Below are 23,197 nucleotides of genomic sequence, written 5' to 3'. Positions count from 1 at the left end.
TTTTTACGATGTGAACTGTTTTCTAACACTTCACGCCATGAACTATTCTCTACAATCTCACGGCCTCCGAAACAGATTAACAAAATTTGATCAAAATTAAATTGGGTCATCAAAGTAGCTTATCAAATCATACATACATGCACTTAAGATTTGGAAAGCCCATCGGAGACGATCTTACATCTGACGATAGTGCATTGAATCACCCAGGATATTCCTATCATAAAAGTTATGGGTTCAGGTCATTCAACAAGCACTCACCTGAGTGTCTTAAAGAAACCTGACCACCATTGAAACTAGTAGTGAAGAATCCATGGAAGAAGGGCTGAGGTACTCTGGGTTTGGGGAAGAGGAGAAAACACCCTCCCCAACCAAGTCCAGTGGTATCATTGATATCGCCTGGGGATTTTTTGGCCTCCAAACCAGTCATGAGACGAAGAAGTGCAATTTGCGGTCATGGGTTTGTCAACTAGCGTTGGACTTGGTCCAAGACAAGAAGTGCCCATCCAAACATCAAATTCAAGGCTGTCGACCAGGCGCACCCCGAATGAGACGGGACATCAAATTCAAGGCTGTCGACCAGGCGCACCCCGAATGAGACGAGACAAGAAGTGCCCATCCAAACATCAAATTCAAGGCTGTCGACCAGGCGCACCCCGAATGAGACAGGACATGGAAAGTGCGGCCAGGACGGGTCGAGTATTCTTCCCCACCTCAGAGGAAGTAGAGTTAGTTCTCAGAAGGAGCGAGGTGGAACGACAGCTACGAGAGTTGAGCTTAAGGAAACAAGAGAAGAGTGAGAGTTGAGCAAAAGGAAATGGGAAGTTTAAACCTACCCCAATCATGGGGTAAGGAGCCAAAATTGGTCATGGGAAGAAGTGAGGGAGAAATTCTAAACTTAAAACCCATAAATGAGGAGCCCAGAGCTGAGGAAGGGTTTGTAACCCTAGAAGAAGAGGATAACCTAGCAAGAGTGGCAGGCGAAGTGGAGGACCATCTATACACCAAAAAAGATATTAAACAGATAATCAATCATCCTACATTCCTACATGACATGGAACTTTTAATTCTGCAAAGGCGTATAGAGGTAACTAATGATGAGCCACTCCAAAGTATAGTGGCAGAACCATCCCATATACATGGACCAGAGATACCTAGAAGAGCTAATACAAGAAGAGGACGAGGTCTAGGAAGGGGGGGAGAAATTCCTCAAAGACCAAGGATGGATCCAACCATTGACCTCAATGCAGCCACAAGGACAGATCTGCTAAATATGGCGGTAGAGATGAGCCGAGGAATGGTCAGAGAACTGGGCACTGCTCTAGAATCCCAACCCTCACAGATGAAGCCACATATCATTTCCAAACTCGTCCAAAAATTCTATGGGGGGGACGGAGATCCTATCCAACATGTAGAGATTTTTGAATCCACATGGGAAACATGCAGGCCTGTCAGTGATGTGACAATGATTCATGCTTTCTGACTGACCCTAGAAGGGAAAGCGCATCAGCAGTTCCAAACCCTCAAGCCCGAGGATAAGGCTAACTTCACACGACTCAAGAATGTGTTTGTGCCCAACTTTGCCAAAAGTGGTGACAGGTGGAGCCCTGTAACACAGTTGCATAATATCAAACAAAAGGAAGTAGAGTCGATGAGAGACTGTATCTCGACTTAAGCACTTAAATTCAAGGTGCAAACTACAAGACAGGTTAACTAACAATCAGTTATTGCCTTGCTTCCGGAGAGGGGTTAGAGACCACAAGATGCATGATTATCTGGTACTAGCCCGACCAGCTACTCTTGATGCATGTTGCAAACTGGCAATTAAATATGAAGATAATATGCTGGAATTGCTGCAACTAGAAGATGTCAAAACATCTTTAGCAACTACGACTTCTCGTGTCTCAGTCTCACCAAGAAATTGAAACTTGGAGCAAGCAAGTTGGAAACATGACCATGGACAAGCTCAGTAACGCTATACTAGAGAAATTGAAGGTAAAGGAGGGAAGAGAAACATCTGGGCGTGGGCATAACCATCTTTACCCCTGCAGGGAGTTGGTGTGGTGCTCTATGTGCAGATTAAATCACACTACCACCGAATGTCCACAATTAAGAGCAAGGCCATTACTCTATTGTGCACACCGTGTAAAATTAGGGAATCATGACACTTCAATGTGCAGATATCCAAGATTCCAAAACGTTGCACAACTACCAGCACTTAGAGCTCCATTGGCTTTACCAACGCCATCTAGTCAGATCACTACTTTACGGTAGGACAACCCAACTCTTCCTACTTACCTAGGGGGATGTTCTGGGTACAAGATGCTTCACCTCTGCCACCACCAGTTCTACCACCACAGTGACTCTAGGCTAAGATCAACCAAGTATTGATTGAAGAGCCGTTAGAAGATGTTGATGTGGTACGTGAAGTATAACTTAGCGGAGAGTACTATGAGGAAACTGCAGAGGTCACGCCTGAATTCTAGGTCCTACAAAATAATATGCTAGTACCTGTGTTTCAAACCAAAGGGCAAGGACATGAACTGGAACATGAGGAGAGGACCGCTACAATGTTTTGGCTGCGGAGAGCCCCATCGAATTGCTGAGTTCCCAAATAAGAATATGGTTCATACGCACCAACCCCAACAAGTGACTACTACGCCCAATGACATGCCAGTACTCACTTGTACTAAATGTGGTATTGATCATTTGATCAAGGATTATCCATACCACGCAAGTGGTTCGACTTCTAGTGCCAATCATGCCACCATCCGAACCATTAGTATGCAACTTGGAAATATCACACCACTCAATGTCCTCACAAGCCCACAGCTCAATTAGGAGACAAGGGAAAGAACCGAGCAGATGTGACTATTTCCAGAACTGGTCGCAGCAGCAGCAGCAGGAGAAGAGTGAAAAAAGGGGTCACAATCCAAGATGGATCCGAAGAAGATATGATCGACACTGAATCCACCCAATCTAGAGAAGAGGGGGATCAAAGGATAAACCACAAAGGGCCGAACGTAGAGGGGCAAAGGGAGCAACCCACAACTCCTAAATGAGTCGGCAAGTACCCCAATGCCGATGAGGAAATAAGAAAGCTTGAAGACGCCAGGGCCTTAGTCGAAGAATGCCAACGGCTTCATGAAGCCAACTAACCGAGTCAGGGATACAATGTATCCACGAAACGAGCCAACAAGGGAAAGGGAATTGGACGTACCTACTCCAATTCCAGAAGAAACAGAAGAGGGATCCCAAGCAAACCAAATGTCCAGAATGCTTGAGGAAAATGCGTTGGGCGAGTCCATCCATTCCTTTCCCCTATGGATGAATGCGAGTCACACACCTGGGGAGAATCCTCAATCTCCAAAGAACCCAGAGACATAGGAAGTCTCGATGTTGTACTGTCCATGCCTGTACAAATGCCACTAGGGCAATTATTATGCAATTCACCAACCCTTTGGACATATATAAAAGAACGAGTAGAAGGCGGTGGACTAAAGCCAGCCGATACTATAGAGGAGATTCTGCCACCTCTGGTAGAAAGAACCTTAAGACACACAAGGAAAACTTGAGTCGTTAAGATACCAGTTAATCAACTGGGCATTATTTACGAAAGCGATGACAACACGAAACCTCACTAGTTCACGAAACCTAACTTCACATAACCCTAACTTCATGAAACCTCACCGCTGCAGGAAACCTAACTTCACGAAACCTCACCGGTTCACAAAACCTTACAGGTTCACGGAACCTCATCGTTTCACGGAACCTCACCGGTTCACGAAACCTAACTTCACAAAACCTCACCGGTTTACGAAACCTAACTTCACGAACCTAACTTCATGGAACCTCACCGATTCATGAAACCTAACTTCATGAAACCTCACCGTTTCACGGAACCTCACCGGTTCACGAAACCTAACTTCATGTAACCCTAACTTCATGAAACCTTACTCGTTCATGGAATCTCACCAGTTCACAAAACCTAACTTCACAAAACCTCACCGTTTCATGAAACTTCACCGCTTCACGAAACCTAACTTCACGTAACCCTAACTTCACGGAACGTAACTTCACGAAACATCACCATTTCACGGAACCTCACCAGTTCACGAAACCTAGCTTCACGTAACTTTAACTTCACAACCTATAGGTTCACGAAACTACTTAGATCCTACACCTTCACGCCACAACTTTCACTTGTTCATTAATGCACCTTGTGATTACTCCTACACTAACACCTTCTCATTTTAATCGGTTACCCATTAACCCCAAAAAAAAAGGAACAGAAGAAAAAAAATGGTACTTACCCCACCAGTTGAAAGATTGATGTGCTGTTCATGTACAGATGTCGGCCTCGGAGTCCGAAGCTATCAAGACCCTAGGTGCCACTCAAGCCAGCGCCAGAGGGTCCCCAGCAAGTCAAAAAAAGAAACCAGTGCGGGTCCCAAAGCTGAATTTTTTGGGCCCTTATGCCCAAGCCTTCCATGGGGCCATCATCAATTAAGAAGCCCTTATGGCCCATGGAAAGGTCACCCTACATTACCGCAGCCCAGAGTGCCTCCAACTTCTGGAAGAGGCCAAAGTAAAGGCGAGTTGGAAAAGGTCACCCTACATTACCGCAGCCCAGAGTGCCTCCAACTTCTGGAAGAGGCCAAAGTAAAGGCGAGTTGGAAAATGTAGGCTTGGGAAGAATGGTGCAAATACTCCCAAGAAGCATCGACACAGAGCTCTGCGCGCCGAATACATTAAGACCTACGAGACAAGGGCACAAACGGGGCACTATCACAAAGGCTAACGGCACTACATAGTAGCTCCTGATCATGGAAGAGCTCAAATGTGATGCTCTGCAGCTCCCGCCAGTAGTCAAAGTCCACGCCCACGCATTCGACAAAATGCCTCAGGACGCAATGCTAAGAAAAGTTCTTACAACTCCAATGGGGCCGAGTACAAGAATATCCGTGAGATGAGGCCACAAAAAAAGCCTGTAGGGCGATGTCATTAATGATGTAGGTCAAGCCGGTGGATAGATACAACAGGGTGCCTTTGAACATAATTGCTAAGGTACATGAAGAGAAGGAGGAGGACTAGGCCTACTATATTCATAGAGAGATGGAGAACTATTTGAAGGCTCAGCAACAATGACTCTCACTTACAAGAGTTAGAATGTCGGTTGGCGATCCAAGATAGAAGTTAGCGATCAACCGGAGCCTACCAAGGACCTACGCCTACTCCTTGAGCATGCCTCGGAGTTGGGTGAGTTGCCAGTAACTCCTCGGGCCCCTCCTCAAACTCTCTCTGTTTTTGTGTACACTAACCCTCTCTTTACTTCAGTACGGTATAAATCTATATGAAGACATAGGCCTAGGTGAACTAACCCTAATTAAGCAAAATACTGAACGAGATGCTGACCCTACAATAATAATGGGAATTTTGTGGGGGGACATAGTATTAACTAATCCACAAGACATTTTCTACCCATTACATCCTATAGTGTTAAACTTTCATAGTTGGTGTCGGGTCCTCCAAAATTCTGAAATTCTGGACAACAGTGTCCAAAAATTAGACCGATTTGTCCCATATGACATTCCCGAGACACCGGGCAACTATGAGGTGGTAGCACATAGCTATCAGTGGATTATAAGTCATGGGTGGCTCGAAGTATATAATACTCACCAACATCTTAATTTATGTGAGTCTACTTTGTATCATCCTTTTGGAATTCTAAAGCTATACTCTAATATTTACAAACACTTAGAAGCCATGTTAACAAATGTGCAGTACAATTTTAATGCTACCCACATTGAATATTCTACTATAAATCCTGAGGAAATCCCTGACTTATAAGAATTTTTAAAATCTCACAAGCCTAGCCACCCACCCCCTAGCACAGGTCAAGGTCAAGAAGAATCCTCATCCTCATCTTCAAAGTCAACTTACCCCGTCTATTCTAATGTTGCTATAGTAAGCTACTTAACCCCTATCCTAATACACCACCTACTAACACATCTCAAGCTGATCGCATTTTCTCAACCTTCATTCCTCAGCACATATATTTTCCCACACCCTCTTGCCCCTGAGGAGATACTGCCACCTCACCCATCTCCCCAACAGCACCCTCAAGAGGTACGCTATCCTATTCCCTAAGACAATATTGAAGCCTTCATTGACGACGACACAATTTTGGAATCACTGTCCTGGTGCACAGTACGAGGGTTTCATTCGCACTAGCAATCCTCTCTTAAAGCCAAAATTGATATTCAAGGTCCTTATGCAAGTCATTCCATCTCAGCACAAGATCGACCTTTAAACAAGGATAAGATACGTCAACTTATTAAGCTGGCCAAACCATATCAATTGATTGATGGAGAACTTATTAAGCTAGCTGCACCATATCAATTGATTGCCCAAGAACTTTACAAGCTGGGCAAAGATGATATCCTCAGAAGATGTGTGCGAGAAGATGAGTTGTCACAATATTAGAAGAAGCACACTTAGGAATAGCAGGAGGACATTTTGCTGGAGAAGTTACAGCTCGTAAAGTGCTTCAAGCGGGACTATGATAGCCCACGTTATTCGGGGATGCCAGAGAATTTGTGAAGAGATGCAAGGAATTTCAACGATTTGCTAATCCATAATAAAAGGACATGATGCCACTCACCCCTGTAATTGTGGGACAACTCTTTGAGAAATGGAGTATTGATTTTGTTGGACCCATTAGTCTAGCAACGCACCGTCACTCACAAGCGCGTGATGTGATTGTGGCCATGGATTATTTCACTAAGTGGATAGAGGCGAGAGCCTCTACCCACTTAGTGAGAGCCTCTAAAAGAGTCTCTAAAAGAGCCTCTTTTAGAGGCGAGAGCCTCTAAAAGAGTTGATGCTCAAACTATGGCCAAGTTCTTATATGAATAGATCATTTCTAGATTTGGCTACCCACTAGAATTAGTTAGTGATCGGGGTTCATATTTCATCAATGAGGTGATTGAACAGTTACTCACAGGATTCCTTGTAGTCCATTAAAAATCATCACCTTATTACCCACATGCAAATGGCCAAGCAGAGAGCACAAACAAGATTTATGTGCTATCCTGACTAAAACCTTAGAAGCCAGTCGCATGGATTGGGAATACACTGACTGCAACACTACGGGCCTACTATACATTGTATAAGATAGCGATGGGATACGCTCCCTTCCATTTAGCTTATGGCATTGATGCGATAATGCCTATGAAATTCTTAGTTCCAAGCCTGCGTATTGTAGTACAAGAAAGGCTTACTGAAAATGCATTAGCCAAGAGGTTGGTTGACTTAGAAAACTTGATGAAACCTGGCTAATTGCATCACATGGGCTTATGGTCAAAAAACTATAGAGAAAACATTGGTATGACCATAACCTGAAACACAAAGAACTGGAAGCAGGGGACCTCGTCCTCATGTATGATATTGGAAGTACCAAGAAAAAGAAACTAAAATATAGAGGGTTAGGGCCTTTTAGAGTGTCCGAAATCACCCCTCAAGGGTTAGTTTGAATTGAAACCATCGATGGGGTAGAAATAGAAGGATATATCAACGGAAGTAAACTCAACAAGTATTATCGATCCCTGACTGAGGAAATGCTCACACAAGAGCATCTTCTAAAACAAAAGAAAGAGCTAGTCAAGGAAAAAATCAGACAAGCTTAAGAGGAAGCCAAGGCAAGGGAAGCCAAAGCAAAATAGAGACTCTTAGGGAAAACGCTACATGTGAACATGGCTTCACTCACCTTGCTTGAGGAGGATGACTTGGATATTGAGCTTGCATGCATCAATGTAAAAGTCTCTACAAAGGGTAGTCATATGAAGAGCATTGCATTGATTGATATGGGATCAAGTCATAACTTGATATCTTATGAAACATGGGTAGCTCTAAACAAACCCCACCTAGAGGCAACCAATGCACAAGTTCGTAGTGTGCATTTATTAACTACGTAACTTTATATGCCAATCAAAAGACGGCTTACTCCACTCGAGTACTCTTATGTACGTTACAACTTTCCTCAATTCTCGCCATCAACATTCTAGGATATCACAAGTCAATGATGACAATAAATGCTCACATGGATATGAATGAGCATGGTGCAGAATTTCAGATCCAGGCATAGTAGCCGACATCAGATTTGTGAAGTTGATCGTATTTCTTATTGATCAACCAAAGGAAAGTTATGATGGATTTGAGACAGAGTGGCTTTGCTTTGACATAAACAATGACCTGACTGAATGAGGCATGCTACTTTATTATTATCGCCCCGCAGGTGTCTACCAAGTTACATGCATGTCACGTTTGAGCATATGGTAGACACCAGGTTCTGGACATCACACTCCGCATTCAGAAGAACCCTCAAAAAGCTTCAATCTCATGGGAACTTTTACATACACACGAGTTTGGCGACTAGGCCTTTCGACCTTGGTAGGAGGTTCTGAGGGAGAGAGAAACTACATCAGGTGTAGGGGGGATGTTAATCCCACGTTGGATTAACAAAGATGCTCCTCCATTTGAGAAAATTACTAAGTGTTATGTAAAGGCACTATAAAAGTTTTACATTATAAGATACTGGCCACCCAAGGCCTTAGTTAGTAAGTTTAGGCACCCAAGTGTGAATAAGGGCCAATTGTGTATAAGGCAATTTCTCATAATGAAAAAACACAATCCCTCTTTGCGATATGAGAGCTCTTGCTTTATCTTGTGTGTGTGTGTGTGTGTGTGTGTGTGTGTGTGTGTGTGTGTGTGTGAGAGAGAGAGAGAGAGAGAGAGAGAGAGAGAGAGAGAGTACTCTAGTGCATGTTTCTCATCTATGCATGTGTATTAGAGAGTGAGAGGTAGAATGCCTTGCATTGTGGTGTGAGTGACTCCGTGGTGATAGCACGGAGGTGGATATTGGAGGAATGGAGCTTCCAAAAGCGAGCTTGGGGAGCTTGAAGGGACGTTAGCTCGAATCATTTGTAAGTACCCAATGAGAGTTGTTGTCTATTGCTTCTCCCGATTGTGGTTGTGTGGAGTCCCCTCTTGGGAGGCATGGTAGCCCATAATGGACCTTTCTAGCTCAGGCTTGCAATTACTACCATGCCTCCCCTCTTGGGAGGCATGGTAGCCCATAATGGACCTTTCTAGCTCAGGCTTGCAATTACTAGCAGGAACCCTTGCCTAATTTGGGGTGGGCTAACCCACATAGACAGTTGCCCCAACTCTATTAAAATTATAAGAGTTACCCTAAATTGATCACATTAGAGCGGTTGTATCAGAGCGCTTGCCGCAAACCGAGAGCAATCAAAGCGGTTGCCCCAAATCGATCACATCAGAGCACCAAACCAATCACATCACAGAGTGGTTACCCCAAACCAATCACATCAGAGAGCGGTTACCCCAAACCAATCACATCAGAGAGCGGTTACCCCAAAATCGATCACATCAAAGTGGTTAGAGTGGTTTCCCCAAACTTATCACATTAGAGCAGTTGCCCTAAATCACATCTGAGTGGTTGCCCCAAACCGATCACATTAGAGCGGTTGCCCCAAACTGATCACATTAGAGCGGTTGCCCCAAACTGATCACATTAGAGCGGTTGCCCCAAATGATCACATCATCAGAGCAGTTGCCAAAACTGATCACATCAAAGTGGTTGCTACACTCTATCAGAGTGGTTGCTACACTTTGATCACATCAGAGTGGTTGCCGCAAACTGATCACATTGAGTGGCTGCCCCAAACTGATCACATCAGGGAGCAGTTGCCCAAACTGATCATCAGAGTGGTTGCCCAAACTGATCACATTAGAGTGGTTGCCCCAAACTGATCACATTAGAGTGGTTGCCCCAAACCGATCACATTAGAGTGGTTGCCCCAAACTGATCACATTAGAGCGGCTAGCCGCCCAAACCAATCACATTATAGCAATTGCCTGAGAGTGGTTCCCCCAAACCGATCACACATCAGAGCGGTTCCCCCAAACTGATCACAACAGAGCGGTTCACCCAAACCAATTAGAGCGGTTGCCCCAAACCGATCACATCAGAGCAGTTGCCCCAAATTGATCACATCAGAGTGGTTGCCCCAAACCAATCACATCAGAGTGGTTGCCTCAAGAGAATTTGTGTCTTGTTAGTTCAAAAATAGTTAAAACATGTTACCATCATCGTCGTCACAATCTTTCATTTCCATTTCCATTCGGTAGTCCATGTAACAAAAATAAATATACCCACATTAGAAAATTGAAACCTACCTTTCTCTATTTATTGAAATAAATCTGTATGACTAGATTATCAGATAGTCCTTCCTAGCCAAAGTCCATTGATATTTGATTAAAGTTTGGGAACTTACTCGATGAGTAGGGAGCCAACAATCGCAACTACGAGGAAGATAGCCAATCTCTTATTTCCTTGAGATTGATCTAGTTGGCATTCGTGTTTCCATTATAGCCTCATTACGTGTGACTCTGCCTCGGTGATGACCACGTCCACCTTGAGCCATTTCTATCGGTTGATGATAGATTTGGAATTCAGTTATAAAACCAAACACAGATCTTTGTGTTAGATTGTGGGATGCTTGATGACTGGCAAACAATAGAGGCACGAGAAGGGGGGCGGTCGCCACCCATGTAGAAGGTGAGTGAAGAGTGGGGTTGTCCACATAGCTCGTTGGCCACCCTACATCTTCTTTAAAATAAAAATAAAAATATAAGGTCTTAAATAATGAGGGGAGAGCAGGTTTCTATGGTGGTGAAATAGTTTTTATTTTTTTCCAAGTATTTTACACCCAATTGAGAGTGTTGAGCTCTCAAGACCACCTTTTCCCCCAAAGAAAAAACCTTAAAGAAAAAGTGCAAAGTTTCCCCCCTAATATACCCAATCCTTCAAATAATAAGTTGGTTCACTATAATGATCTCGGTTCGATTACTCATGTTAACCCCAAAAATGTTTAGTTCTAAAGTTTTACAACCTTGTCCATGCATTCACCGATAAGTATTCTAATTAGAATTATTAATTTACATTTGTATCCCTAATTAAGAGATGGTTTCTACATCAAACTTTATTTCACCATTATTTCCACATTTAGACTCTAATTTGAAAGCTATCTAAAGAGTTGGTGGGCCATGACAATCTTGGACACATTTCTCAAATTTAAAATTGGCAAATTAATTTTAGTCAAATTCCATTATAATTTCATTATTCATCTAGACTTGAGTCTTGATTTCATTACACGTATTATTTGGGACCTTACATCTGCCACCATTTAAAGGGCTATATCCTCGGAGCTAAAAACAAGGGATACTTTGAGATCAATTTGTCCCATTCTTCCTAAGTTACATCATCTATTGGATACAACCAAAACTTATTTTATTACTCCGACAAAAAGATGGATGCATTCAAAACAATTTTTAGTGACACGAATACAGAATGGCTTTCAAAATATAAGGAGGATCATTCTGAAACCTACACTTGACTTGAAAGAAGCATTCTTAAAAAGGTTTCAAAAAGTGAAGATAACCATTCAATTACAAGATAAGATCAAGAATCTGCAAAAAAAAAAAGTTTCTAGTGGAAGATTATGCTATAGGATTTTACACTCTTTGAAGTCACATACGTAAGGATGACAAGACTTCTGAAGTAATGATGGGTGAATGGTTTATGTGAAGGCTAAATAAGTTGAAACCTATAGTAGAAGTGGTGAATGTGGAAGAAGATGGGTTGCTAGAAGTAGCCAAAAGGGTGAAAAACACTCTCAACTCAGAAAAGAAGAAGAATAAGAAGACAAAGGGACCTTCCCCCTTGGCTTCGACTACTTGTCTAGGTTCCTAGACCCTCCTCCTTGGGTGTGGAAGTAGCCCAAAAGGGCAAAAAACACCCTCAACTTAGAAAGGAAGAAGCCCAAGAAGAAAATCTTCCTCCTTGGCTTTGACTACCATATCTAGGTTCCTGGACCCTCCTCCTTGGCTTTGGCTTCTAGTTCAATGAGGTGGCTAGACATCTTGGTAGACTACTATAAGTTCCATGCAATCCTGTAGTTGGTAGAGCTTTTAGCAAGGTGTGTCTATCCTAGAACACTTTTTTGAGAAACCCCCAAATCTGTGGTGGTGGCTCCATATTAGATTATCTTTTGGAGTTATTTTTGGGATTTACTAAGCTTCACATTAAATTATATTTTGGGGCTTTTGCTGGGAGTGTGGAGTTTGGACCCTTTGCAAGAAAATGCTTAACTCCAAAATCCTATTGATATTGAGGGAGGATCTTGTTAGTATACACTCAATGCCCGCCTCTCAGCATGTATCTCACTATGATGTATAATGCACATTTGTTAGGCCCCCATTATGAGGAGCAGCCATGGTGCATGTCTTTAGTGAGAACCTCATCTTAGACGTCGATGGGGTCATTATTGTGACTATTGATGATGGTTAGGAGATGATTAGGGGTATGAGCATTATTGTGGAGCTTGGGGGTTGGAGATTTGAATGGAGCCACACTATTTCCACATGGGAAAGATAGAGTACACTTTGGAAAGGAGGCAAACGATCCCTCACTCTTTGTGGGTTGGGATGGACACTAGATTTACTCTCTTTTATTCTTTGTATGCTTAAATGGGGTTGGGACAACAAGCTGAAAGGTTGGGGAAATGGTATGAGGGGTTTTTAGTATAAGAACTTGAATAATTAAGAATATAGGATCAAATCTTTAGAACTTGAATAATTAAGACTAAAGGATCAAATCTTTAGAACTTGGATAATAATAATATAGGATCAAATCTTTAGAACAAATACATGTAAATGTCATAAATGAATTGGCCAGAGAGGTTGATAAAGGTAAACTTACATGGACCAAGTTTGCTAATAGGATGCAAAATATAATAAGGATAGTGGTCAAGCTTAGAGCGAATGAAAGTAGAGACTAGCAGCAACTAGAGAGATTGAGAAGGAATGGGACTTACTCCTTGCCAAGAGGCAGAAGTCAAGAATATGATTTGTGTCAACCTAATGGATACTTCTGAGGCTAGAAGAGCTCAAACTTGTAGAGTTCTTTCCACAAACTCATTATTTAAATCTTGCCAAGTCCCTTTAAAGTTCTTATTCACACATCACTCAGTTGTATAAGGGAGTCATGAGTTGATCTCACAAGTCATGAGTGAAACATGAAAAGGGGAATCTTATAAATGCCTTTGAGAAGATGGCTAAAAAGTTGGACCATAGATTTCTTTGTTGACACCATTGGTTCTTAAGAGGTTCTTAGGAAGATACTTCAACCAAGATAAGAACTGGTCGATACTCGACATTATCTCCAAATGTATGTCCTTTAGCCAACCTAAGGTGTTCCCTTCATTTTTTGTTATCGTCTCATTTCTCCTCTTTTTTCTGATGGAGGTGAGGTCCATAATAGCACTTTAGCTTGCTACTATTGAAGTGTCCTTCCATCTCCACCCCATCTAGAGTCTCTATCTTTACTCTGACTTGAGGAGTAACTTCTGTGACTTTATAAGGATCTTGGCCTCTGTACTTAAGTTTTCGATTGGTGTTCTTGACACTATACATCAACACCATGTCTCCTACCTCCATGCACTTTTCCTTGAGTTAATCATCAAACCACTACTTGTGCCGTAGTTTTTTTCAACCATCAATCATAAGCAGATCGCAAACTTTGCTCTCAAAGTTGCTCTAAGGTACCTAACCTCTCCGTGAGAGGGTTCCCTTAAGGTTATGTCTCCCCATGAAATTCGAAGGCTACCAAGTGTTCTATTGGCATAATTGTGTTAAGCTCAAATGCAAGCTAAAAATGTATGCTATTGACAACCACCTTGTATACTGTGTAGTAGGCCCATAGAATAGAGTCTAACTTATGCTCCCAATCACTCCAAAGTACTTCTACCATCTTGGTGAGAATAGTGCACATCTTGTTTGTGCCTTCGGCTTACCCGTTTGCTTATGAATAGTAAGATGTCGACTTGCTATTTACCACAAGGAACTCTTTGAGTACCACTTTATTTAAAAATGTGTACCATCGATCGCTTACTATTTCTAATGGGGAATCAAAATGAGTGATCACATTCTCATAGAGGAACTTGGTAGTAAAGCTTGCATCATCTTTCTATGTAGCTTTGGGCTCGGCCCATTTCGTGAAGTAGTTAGTGGCATCGATAAAATGAACCGTGCATAGGTTTCCTTAGCGGGCCGGTTAATAGAAACCATAAAGTCTACACCTTATTTTTCAAATGGTTGTTTCAAAATTACTAGGGTAGGGACATTATGTCATTCTCTTAAACTATGGCAAACCTTTGGCATTTCCTTTAGCATTAATCACAATATTTGACAGACTCAGTTGCATCTCCAAAGAGTGTAGCCCACCACAGTATGGGAGGTAGTGGTTTCACACTGACAAAGTGTCCTTAACTGATGCCAAAATGGGCTTGCGACAAAGTCATCTTCATGAATGCACTTCCTCATGGTGCCATCTTGACCCTTCTTATAAAGTATTCCCATCATCACTTGATAGGGAGGCACCTACCTAATGAGTATGGCTCTATCCTTCTTGTGATAGGATGGTCAATGGAAACCCATTGGCCAAGAAGTGGGCCAAGAATCTGGCTCCATCCTTCTTGATGGGAAACACATTGGCCAAGAAATGGGTAATGTGTTCACTCCATTTCGATACATGGTCAATGTAGAATAGTGGAGTGTCAAGAAGATCATCTTCCACTCCTAGTAGAGGGGGTTCTCCATTTGGAATTTTGGAAAGGTGGTCGGCATGGACATGCACATACCCCCTGGGTAAAATTGAACTCAAGGAATGAGCAACGATCTAATGATGCATGTGGTTCAAGGCTCCTTCACGCACTAAACATATAACAATGCTTGATGATCAACAAAGAAAATAAATTTGGTAGCCTTAAGAGGTAATGCATGTGTTCTTCTTCACAATATATATAATGGCTAACCCCTCTTTGTTAGTGGTTGTGTAGTTGCATTCAATTTCATTGAGTTGACAATTAGCAAAGGTCATAAGAAAGTCCATGTTTTTCTCCCCTGACTGTGCTGTCACATTGCACATAGAAATTATATCCCAATTGGGGGATCTCAAGATAGGTGTACTTGCTAATGCCTTCTTTAGGTTTTTGTATGGCCATTGGCATTCGTTTGTCCATTTAAAGATAGCTTACACAAGGGTCTCAAATGTATGGCATACGAGAAGATGAAGCTTTTATAATATCATGCGTGTCCCATTAATCTCTACACCCCCTTACAATTAATGGGTGGTCTGCTTATATTTTTATCATATTTTTTATGCATAGAAAAATATGCTTGATTTAATATGTGTAGAAATCAGCTTAATGGAATGTGCAAATGTGCACAAGGTTATTATATGTGTGAATGGGCACAATATTATTTTATGAATTATTTTTGTTGGCCATGTGCCAAATCTTGTAACAATTATTTATGTATGCTTGTGCATGGCGTTGCTATATTCCTAGCACATATGCTAGAAGAGTTGTAATTATTTACATTTATTGTGTGAACAAGCTCTAGTCTTTGAGCTATTTTTGTAAAAAGAAAGCTTGTAGAGCTTGCTATTTTTTGTAAAAAGAAAGCTTGTAGGGCAAGCATTCTTTTCAGGCTAAAATAGCCATGTAACCTATTTTTGATGGAATAAATTCTATAAAAATACTCAAATGAGGATGCTTTTGGCACACCCTTTGGAGGACAGTTGGGACCCAATATGGTGTTCTCTCGCATCTCTATATTTCTACTAGCACGCTTCTCGAGGGCCTGTGTACTTTCCCGTTTAAGTGGTATCATAGCTTTAGCAACGGTCCGCCGTCTGTCCGTCAGAAAGGTGGCCCATGACCTGTTGGTCCTATATGTGAAGGTGCAGAGAGCAATTCAGGCAGCACGAAGACCGAGGATCCACCTCGTGCGTGAACGTCATGGTAGGAGCCGTAGGCACACGTCCCGATGAGAGACACCGGTTAAGTGACGTAAGAACAACAACAACGAACACACCCCATTGTCCCCAAGCACTGATGAGGAACATCATAGTAGCAAACCACAAGCGCATAATCACTGGTGCACCGACCAATGATGATGGGGTACACAAGGTGACTAGACAGCCTACCACCGTGTGCGGACATCTCTGACCAATGACAACATGCCCACCGAAGATGGCTCTGATGAAACATCAGCAGTAGGCGAGGGGCGTCATCAGCATCCCACGTGTCTCCTAAGGGGCAAATGTAAATGATCCCCTTCTTTGCCCTTTATACTTTCCTCATCACTAATCTATAAGAACGCTATGTGGGATGAAGAGACCCCTACGTGGCAGCACGTGGTGAGCTACGGGAAGAAGAAGAAGAAGAGGAGGAGAGAGAAGAAAGACAAGAAGAAGAAGAGGAGGAGAGAGAAGAAAGAGAAGAAGAAGAGGAGGAGAGAGAAGAAAGACAAGAAGAAGAAGAAGAAGAGGAGAGAGAAGAAAGAGAAGAGGAGAAGAAGAAGAAGAAGAGGAGAAAGAAAGAGACAAATTTATTTATTTTTATAAAAAGGCGATTATTGTTATACTTACATTGTTTGCACTTAATCATTTTAGACATTTTCTCGGCTTTGCAAGAACTGTTGACTTAGGTTATGATCTCTACCATGGGATCATGTTGAGTTTCTGACAATTATTATACACGATAAGTCCTCATCCTTATCGAATAATTATATTTTTAGTTATTAATGAATCATTTTAAATTCTCTATTTCTCTTAACCTTTTCATTTTGTAGCCAACAATACATCAAGGTATCAACATGATCTCTACCATGGGATCATGTTGAGTTTTTGACAATTATTACACACGATAAGTCCTCATCCTTATCAAATAATTATATTTTTAGTTATTAATGAATCAATTTAAATTCTCTATTTCTCTTAACCTTTTCATTTTGTAGCCAACAATACATCAAGGTAACACCTTCTTACTCATGCATTTTATTTTTATTTAATATTTATTATTTAAGTTTAGTTCACTAGTAGGGCTTGATATGATCGACGATGAAGAAGAGCCGGACTACCATGTGACGACCACCCCAACTCTTAGGGAAACATATTCATTTGATTATCTCTATGATAAATTTTATTTAAGACTTCTTATAAAATGTAAGGAGAGTTCTTATGCATCAAAAGTAGAACTTCTTGGAGGAACTGGCCCTTCCATCTTGAACTATAGCTTATGAATTTTTCACTATGAATTAGTCTTGTGGTATGGGACACGAGATTAATCCCATGTGAAGTATTCCGATGCATACTTATTTGTAGATCTGTGTGGGATAAATCTGGTGGTATGGGACACTAGAATTTATTAGACATAGAAGTCCTTGATACAATGTCTTTTGTTATAAATTAGAGAAGTTACTTGAATTTATATATTATATGACAATTGATCTCCTTTGCTTGCAACAACAATAAGCAAACACACAACTAAGGTCAGCAGTTGCTTATCCAAGCAGGAGGGATGTTACATAATGTCCACCCTTTAGTTGTACGGGGCCGCTCGGACACTAGTGTGCCATCCTAGTGAATTGGTATCGTGGGTGACACCACATTAAATAGTGATTACCTAGTGGTGTTGGCATAGCTTGAGACCATGCTTGATAGGTGTATGTTGTTGAGGTGTAATAAGTAGTGCCATGCTTGACAACTGTATTCGGGGCAGTTAAGTGAAACAAGTGGACTATGCTAGAGAATTGCACACGGTTGAAGTGTAGCAAGTGGTTTATGCAATTGATGTGCCATGCTAATCGAAAGTGTAACAAGTGGCAACACACTCCATGCTAGATGATGTGTATAATGATACTCTCATCATAGTGAAACAAGTGGTAAGTGTATGTTGTGTTTCTACCTATCAACGTTTCATTTTGGGATTAATTGGAGAGAAAGGGAAATTAATTGGAACACCTACTATATTTACGTTTGAGAAATAGGTGATGAGTAGTGCATGTGTCGCACATAAGGGATCTTGTCTATATCATATTATTTCATAGTATTATTTGTGATTTGATGATGAGTGCGAGGGTCACCAATTTAGGTGTTGCATATGAGTTTTATTGTTGCAGTCCATGTTCACCTCAGCTTCTGAGCCATGCCTTTGTGTCTCTAAGCCATGCTGAGTCAATGAACCTCTGAGCCTATTTGTGATATTCCATGTCCATAAGAACCTCTGAGCCATGCATGATGAGCCTCTGAGCCATGTTCGGACCTCTAAGTTTACCTTGCAGGTTATGACATTGATAGCTACGAGCATGATGTTATTGTAGCATTATCTCCTACACAACTGAGGACAGTTGTTTCCTCAAATGAGAGGACTGTTATAGGTATATATTTTATCATATTTTTGATGCATAATAATCGTAGAAAAATATACTTGATTTAATGTGTGTAGAAATACTTAAGCGGGGATGCTTTTAGCACACATTGGGGGGGGGGGGGGCAATTGGGACCCAATCTGGTGTTCTCTCGTGTCTATATTTTTGTTGGCATGCTTCCCGAGGGCCTGTGTACTTTCCTATTTTAGTGGTGGTAACTCTAAGATCACATAGATCTAGTTCTCATTTGTAGAGATTTCATTGATGGAGATAATGTGTTAAAGGATAATCTAGAATTAAAATTTAAGTGGGTTTAATGAGATCCAGTAAAATCTACATCTCTTAAAGACTACCTTCCAAGGATAATGTGTTCAAGAATGACACCATGTTTAATCTAGAATTTAAATTTGAGTGGGGGGTTTAATGAGATGCAGTAGAATTTACATCTCTTAAAGACTACCTTCTACTCCTTATCACAATTGCTAAGCTATTCCTTGGCTTAATGCAATGAATTCTAAGCTTCTTGGGCTTCAAAACCGTGTAAATCAAGGTTTTAACCTTTCAAGAGATGAAATAGAATGCCCTAACACAACAAGCTTCAAATTAAAACTAAAAATAACAAACAAAACACATCCAAGGTTTCAAAACCATATGTTTTTTGTAGTGTAACCTCCTAATCAACTCTTGGAAGAAATATTGAAAAATCCCAATAGATGGAAATGGATATATGAATAGAGATAAGCTCTAGGCTAATCCTTGACAATGAGACAGTGGTGCCAAATATGTTTAAGTCAAGAGCTTACCTTAGCCTTGTCGAAGCATGTGTCATTGGTCCTTGCCTTAGAGCCACAAATGAAAATTCCTAATATGGGTGCCCTAGCTCATCTGTTGCATCCTTACTCCATTGTTACACAAATGTAACTTCCTTATGTGGGTGCGCTAGCTCATTAGTTGCATCCTCACTCCATTATCACACAACCAAAAAACATGCAAGTAAGGAGGTTAATTTTAATATACATTGTATGTTCAAAGTACCCCAAACATGGCATGTTCAAGTCTTGTGTAAAGGGAGTTCTTTCAGAGGATGAGCCATGAGTGTTGGTTGACCTAACAAATCCCATAACTCAAGGGTTATGAGATTGTGTTCTCGTGTTGGATAAAGCTGTGCTTGAGCTGTGGCAATTTTATTGAAAAGTTCCAATCCAACCAGAATCCTAGGGGTCTTTTTAGTAAGATATGTTGAAGTTCCAGCTCTTTCAAGGTCTCTTCCTCCCGTAATAGCAATTGTACAATGCTTGCAAGAGTGTTCAAGGTGACTGTTTGCATAGAATCATCAATGGATTACAATGCCTGCATGAGTGTTCAAGGTGACTGTTTGCATAGAATCATCAATGGATTACAATGCCTGCATGAGTGTTCAAGGTGACTGTTTGCATAGAACCATCAATGGATTACAACGAGTCACGTATCCAAGTTCCACCAAGGATGACATCATACTTAAGGAAATCTAGGGTAACATGGAATTTAAATTCCACATCTTCACCGATTGTTTGAGTAGCATAGCTAAAGTAACCGAGAACTTCAATGTTTTGTCCATTAGCTTCTCTTGCAAGACCATTGTCTGTAGGGATGAGTTTAGGTCGTCTCAATGACACCTAAGTGTCTATTGTCATGATGTTATGACTAGCTCGAGGGCTAATCAACGTGCGTTTGCACTTAACATCATTGCCTGTTGAGAAATCTAACCATACCATGATAGAATCTTCAAGAGAAACCATGGATCTTTCAGTTTTTGTTTCATCTTCAAATCCTATTTCTATTTCATATTCCCATTCACTTTCGCTCTCTTTTTGGCTCTTAGCTTTTTCAAGAGTACCTAATGTGTACAATGGCACACTTATTGGTCCTCTGACGATTCTAAATGAGATCTGTTTGGAAACTTGCAAATCCTCACAGTCCTGTTCTATGGAGCTCTTTATGTCGGTATAACTCATGTTGAGCCCTTAAAGATGCAAGTGCTGATGCTATGCTGGCTTCACCATGAAAGAATAGCATTCCTCCAAATGAGGTTTTGAGAGACTGCTTTAATTTTGTAAGGGAATTATTGAATTCCTCTTGTGCTTTCTTAAAACCGCATAATTCGTGCAATCTGTCTCTAATGACTCTTTTGTAGAGAGTATGTCTTCCTCTTGAAAGGGGAAGCGGTACTCCTCTGGGTTTTGTATTTTGGTTGCTTTTCTAGGATTGGCATTATTAGGTTCAATCACAACCGATGATCCTGTAAGACACTCAACCATGCTAAGCATGCTCTCTTGAGCTTGATTTTTGCGTTCTATATATGTCATGTGATCATGATTTTCAATTTGGGGTGGTTGGGTGGGTTCTAGTTTCTGGATTGGTATGGGAAGTGCATTGAGTGAAGAGTTGGAACTTGTTTCATTCTCGCTTAGCGACATACTAGGACTTGTTTCATCTTCTCACTTTCTTTGGATGTTCAGGTTTTCTTTATGTTTTCCCATGTGATGAGATATCAAATTATGGTTTTTGTATCCGGTGTCGCACATGTGGGTGTTGTGGTTTAAGTGGTGGCCTTTTGGATGCGCCTGCATCATGTGTAGCTTTTGGCTCTTGCATCATGTGTAGCTTTTGGTTCTTTTGGGTTTATGTCCTCCACAGGCTCCTTTTCCCTGTCCTTTAATTCAACCTTGGTTTCAATAGTTTGTTGTCCCTTGTTTTTCTTGGGTTTAAAAGGTTTTGTTTTCTCTTTTGGTTTCTGCTTTAAGACATGTTCTTCTACCCATTTCGAAGTGTTATCTTTTGTATTATTTTTTACACTCACTTGTACCTTGGCTTGTAAGCGTGTAAGCACATTCAAAGATACCGTGGACAATTACCTGTTTTATACACTTAAGATGTTAAGAGTTGTATTTTGTGAGACAAGTTGCATTGAAGCAACTCGTCTTGGGCAATCTTGGAACATGTGATCAATGCCACATCGTTCACACATGGGTTGCAAAGTGTCACTGACTATGGGCATAGAAGTATTCCAAACTGTGCAGTCTGCCACTTTGTGAGGTCCACAACAATAAAAACACCGTAGTGTTTACTTAACTGTTTCTTGAGCGGTTTCTACCCTTTCGATTGTTTGTGTTTGGTGCACAGGAGGTGGAGGTTTTGAGTCAATTGCTGATGAATTGGGACACTTTGTAGTATCATGACCAAAGGATTTACAATATATGCAATATAGAAAGATAGATGCCATGTATGCACAATGGGGATTAGGATGGTCGTAGTGATTACACTTAACACAAGGCATTTTGATCCTCACTTGTAGAGGCATTAAGGATGGTTGGTTTTGAAGGGAGCTCATCCTCTCTTAGAGATGTCGATTGAAAGCTTTTAAACAAGGTTGCATAGAATTCAGGGAATGACAATTTCGAGATCGATCGTTCTTTAGTCATTGCATCACTTGGTTTAAGATGAGGAACATGTCGTAGCATGATCATCTTCGATCATGTTGTCATCTAAACGTATTCTTCTTTACAACATTGATCGAATGTTTCCGGGTTGGATACAATGATTAAGTTATGTAAGCTGTTATTCTTTAAGCCCATCATGAAACATCTCTTCAATTGAGAATCTTTTAATTTTTTCCATGACTCACATCGCGAGTCCAAGAGTTTTATCCAAAGGATAAAGTCTCTAATGGTTTTATTTGGTTTTCACTCAATTGAATAGAGTTCGCTTACTGCACTCCACCGATCACCTTATCTTAAAAAGCCATGGATAAAGGCTAACTTCAAGGTTCTGAAGTTTGTCTTGATCGTCGGCATCAATGTGATGAACCATCGACTAGCTTTTCCCTCTAAGCATAGGTTCAACATATGTACCTTGGTAGGGCAGTTTGGATTTCCAAAGGCTTCACATCTCTGTTCAAACATCTGTATGAATTGAATAGGATCACTTGTTCCATCGTATTTGCCCATAATTTTGGAGATCTGTAGTACGATTGTGTTTTTGTATGAGTCACTGGGGCCGTATGTGAGTGCTCTTGATGGTAGGGACTCATTGAGTCCTTGGGCTACCCCCCTTCGTAGACTAGTCAATATGTCCAAGGTGTGGGCATCCATGGGTTGGAAAGTGTTGGTACCTATAGAATTTGTGGAAATGTTAGGTAAAGGAGCAAAGCCCGGTGGGATTGAAGTGACAGGGGGTACAAAACCCAATGACACTCTTGTTGTTGGCATGGAAAATGGTATTGGGAGGTGCATTTGGGGCATAGATCTCAATGGCTCGAAGATGTCAGCCAATGGGTTCAGTGAGGGTGTCGGTCCATGTAGTCCCTCTATCGTTATCATGTCTGATTGCCTAATTGCTCCTTAATGAGCAAGCATACATTTTTTTTAAATTATATTTTCTCGCAGCCCGTTTACAGCCTTAAGAGGCTTGGTGTACTCTTCGTTAGGTCAAACGAGTGATCGTTTGCCCTAATTAGCTTAGATGCTACACGTACGTGAATGACCTTAGGGATATTTATCCTAAAAAAGTGCATGCTAGTAACTTCCCAGATGGAAGAGGAGGTCCTAAAACCTATTTTCCATAACTGTCTCAAGATGATAATTTTTTCCTTGTTTCGCAGCATGTTTTTTAGGGTGTTCCAAGAGGAATTTGAAAAAACTCTGTATGAGAGAGTTGTAGTATTTTTGAAGTACTACAACTTTCTGATTCGTTCGTGATTTTGTCGTCTAGACCCTCAAAAAGTAGCCTGAATATGATTCGAAGTTGTTTTTCGTGCTATTTTTGCAACTTTGTGCTTTTCGGATTGTTTTTTGCCTCGATTTTC

This window comes from Cibotium barometz, chromosome 31, assembly GCF_041138505.1.
Source record: "Cibotium barometz isolate CiBa-2024 chromosome 31, ASM4113850v1, whole genome shotgun sequence".
Taxonomy (NCBI): domain Eukaryota; kingdom Viridiplantae; phylum Streptophyta; class Polypodiopsida; order Cyatheales; family Cibotiaceae; genus Cibotium; species Cibotium barometz.
The sequence above is the reverse complement of the archived record's forward strand: the minus strand, read 5'-3'. Positions refer to the sequence as shown.